This window comes from Tasmannia lanceolata, unplaced genomic scaffold (genome assembly GCF_043159265.1).
Source record: "Tasmannia lanceolata isolate RefF3 unplaced genomic scaffold, GAP_Taslan_0.1 ptg000127l, whole genome shotgun sequence".
Classification (NCBI taxonomy): Eukaryota; Viridiplantae; Streptophyta; class Magnoliopsida; order Canellales; family Winteraceae; genus Tasmannia; species Tasmannia lanceolata.
Genome location: NW_027518803.1, coordinates 51309 through 55000, shown reverse-complemented (window position 1 = coordinate 55000; position 3692 = coordinate 51309).

The window sequence follows — 3692 nt, the reverse complement described above, 5'->3', positions numbered from 1 at the left end:
GCCTTGGCTTGCCATAGCAGGGCATTGCTGGGTTGGGCTCCCTTGGCCTTCCGGGGGCCTTGGACGCTGTCTTGGGAAGACCATGGGCACAAGGCCATGGCATATAGTGAGGAATGGACCACGGTTGGCAAGGCTAGGCATATAGAGAGGAATGGACCACGGTTGCCAAGGTTGCGCAAGTTTTGGGCATTTTTTGCCCGGATATGCCCAAGTATGCCCCTATAGGCCCGTTACGCCCCGGTATGAACGCGTATGCCCGGATAGACTCGGTATGCCTTGGGATACATGCGTATGCCCCGATAGGCTTGGTACGCCCCGATATGCGCACGTGTGCCCCAGTAGGGCTCGGTATGCCCCGGTATGTACGCGTGTGCCCCGATAGGCCCGGTATGCCCCGATAGGCCCGGTATGCCCCGATATGCACACGTGTGCCCCAATAGGGGTCGGTATGCCCCGGTAGGTACGCGTGTGCCCCGTAATGCACGTTTCGCAGATCTCCCCGCATGTCCCGCCCCTATATGTAATACTTACTTACTTACTTACTTTCTTTCTTGCTTGCTTGCTTGCTTGCAATGGTTGGGAGTGCCCGGCATGCCCCGCTGCAGAGACCAAGGGCGCAATGACTTGGCACCGCGGATGCCGGGACTCCGGCACTTCCCGTGGCACTGATGGTTGGTTCCAAAGACAAAAGGCCGTGCAAGGCCACCGCACCGCGGATGATTTTGCTCGTGCTGGCGCCGTTGTGTGGCCAAAGAACATGCGCGAATGCTCGTGTCGGAAGGGTTGGTGTCCTGGCCCCGCGGGTGTCACGAATGCTCGGTTGCGAAGACCATGGGACCAGAGCCATGGCACGTCGGATGATGGCTCCAGCTGGCGCCCCGGCACTTTCTGTGGCATTGATGCTCGGTTTCAAAGACAAACGTGCGCAGGGCCAGGGGACCGCGGATGACTGCTCGTGCTGGCCCCGTTGGGCGGCATTGATGGTCGGTTGCAAAGAAAATGCGCGATTGCTCGTGTCGGGGCCTGGCAAGCCAAGGCCAAGCGAGCCATGGCAACGCGGATGATGGCTCGCTAGTGCTGGCGCCGTGCACAGTGGCCTCGCACACTCGCCCTGCACGCTTCCCTTGCACGCAGCCTTGCACACTAGCCTCGCATGCGAGCCTTGCACCCTAGCCATGCAAACTAGCCTTGCACGGTAGCCATGCACACAAGCCGTGCACATTAGCCATGCGCACAAGCCCCGCACACTAGCCTTGCGCACAACCCTTGCACACAAGCCATGCACTCGAGCAATGCACACAAGCCTTGCACTCAAGCAATGCACACAAGCCCTGGACACTAGCCTTGCACACGGGCCTGGCACACAAGCCTTGGGCACTAGCCTTGCGCACTAGCGTTCCACATGAGCCTTGCACACTAGCCTTGGACACTAGCCTTGCACACAGGCCTTGCACACTAGGCATGCTTGGGCGAGCTGATCCCGCATCAAGTCGACGGGTCTAGGCATTCTTGGGCGCAGATCCCGCATCGTCTCGTCGCGTCTGGGCGCAAACACGTCGCGTCTCGTTGCGTCTTCAGAAGTCGTCGCTAACAGCACCTTTGGTTGCCACTGGTGGTTAGGCTGGTTGGTTGCGCAAACCCTATAGGAGGGTGGCATGCTGGTGGGCGTTTTTGCCCGGATAGGCACTAGAATGTGCAGATTTTGGGCGTTTTTGCCTGGATAGGCTAAGGAATGGGCATGCTTTGGGCGTTTTTGCCCGGATAGGCACCGGAATGCTTGGCCTTGGCTTGTCCTAGCAAGGCATTGCTGGGTTGGGCTCCCTTGGCCTTTTGGGCGCCTTGGACGATGTCTTGCGAAGACCATGGGCACAAGGCCATGGCATATGGTGAGGAAAGGACCACGGTTGCCAAGGTTAGGCACCGGAATGCTTGGCCTTGGCTTGCCCTAGCAGGGCATTGCTGGGTTGGGCTCCCTTGGCCTTTTGGGCGCCTTGGACGATGTCTTGCGAAGACCATGGGCACAAGGCCATGGCATATGGTGAGGAAAGGACCACGGTTGCCAAGGTTAGGCACCGGAATGCTTGGCCTTGGCTTGCCAAAGCAGGGCATTGCTGGGTTGGGCTCCCTTGGCCTTCCGGGCGCCTTGGACACTGTCTTGGGAAGACCATGGGCACAAGGCCATGGCATATGGTGGGGAATGGACCACGGTTGCCAAGGCTAGGCATATAGAGAGGAATCGCATTTTTGCCCGGATAGGCACCGGAATGCTTGGCCTTGGCTTGCCATAGCAGGGCATTGCTGGGTTGGGCTCCCTTGGCCTTCCGGGGGCCTTGGACGCTGTCTTGGGAAGACCATGGGCACAAGGCCATGGCATATAGTGAGGAATGGACCACGGTTGGCAAGGCTAGGCATATAGAGAGGAATGGACCACGGTTGCCAAGGTTGCGCAAGTTTTGGGCATTTTTTGCCCGGATATGCCCAAGTATGCCCCGATAGGCCCGTTACGCCCCGGTATGAACGCGTATGCCCGGATAGACTCGGTATGCCTTGGGATACATGCGTATGCCCCGATAGGCTTGGTACGCCCCGATATGCGCACGTGTGCCCCAGTAGGGCTCGGTATGCCCCGGTATGTACGCGTGTGCCCCGATAGGCCCGGTATGCCCCGATATGCACACGTGTGCCCCAATAGGGGTCGGTATGCCCCGGTAGGTACGCGTGTGCCCCGTAATGCACGTTTCGCAGATCTCCCCGCATGTCCCGCCCCTATATGTAATACTTACTTACTTACTTACTTTCTTTCTTGCTTGCTTGCTTGCTTGCAATGGTTGGGAGTGCCCGGCATGCCCCGCTGCAGAGACCAAGGGCGCAATGACTTGGCACCGCGGATGCCGGGACTCCGGCACTTCCCGTGGCACTGATGGTTGGTTCCAAAGACAAAAGGCCGTGCAAGGCCACCGCACCGCGGATGATTTTGCTCGTGCTGGCGCCGTTGTGTGGCCAAAGAACATGCGCGAATGCTCGTGTCGGAAGGGTTGGTGTCCCGGCCCCGCGGGTGTCACGAATGCTCGGTTGCGAAGACCATGGGACCAGAGCCATGGCACGTCGGATGATGGCTCCAGCTGGCGCCCCGGCACTTTCTGTGGCATTGATGCTCGGTTTCAAAGACAAACGTGCGCAGGGCCAGGGGACCGCGGATGACTGCTCGTGCTGGCCCCGTTGGGCGGCATTGATGGTCGGTTGCAAAGAAAATGCGCGATTGCTCGTGTCGGGGCCTGGCAAGCCAAGGCCAAGCGAGCCATGGCAACGCGGATGATGGCTCCAGCTGGCGCCCCGGCACTTTCTGTGGCATTGATGCTCGGTTTCGAAGACAAACGTGCGCAGGGCCAGGGGACCGCGGAGGACTGCTCGTGCTGGCCCCGTTGGGCGGCATTGATGGTGTGTTGCAGAGAGCATGTGCGATTGCAAGTGTCGGCCGGGTTTGGGTTCCCTTGGGCTTTCGGGTGCCTTGGACGCTGTCTTGCGAAGACCATGGGCACAAGGCCCCGTCCTGGCCCCTTGTTCGATTCGCTCTCGTCTTGCGCTTGCTTCCAAGGTCCTCCATGACCTTCCCCATGGCCTTGCTAGATCCCCCCCATGACGCATGACCTCTGTCCGTTGATTGGTTTTGAGTGCACACCATGCCCGGCTTG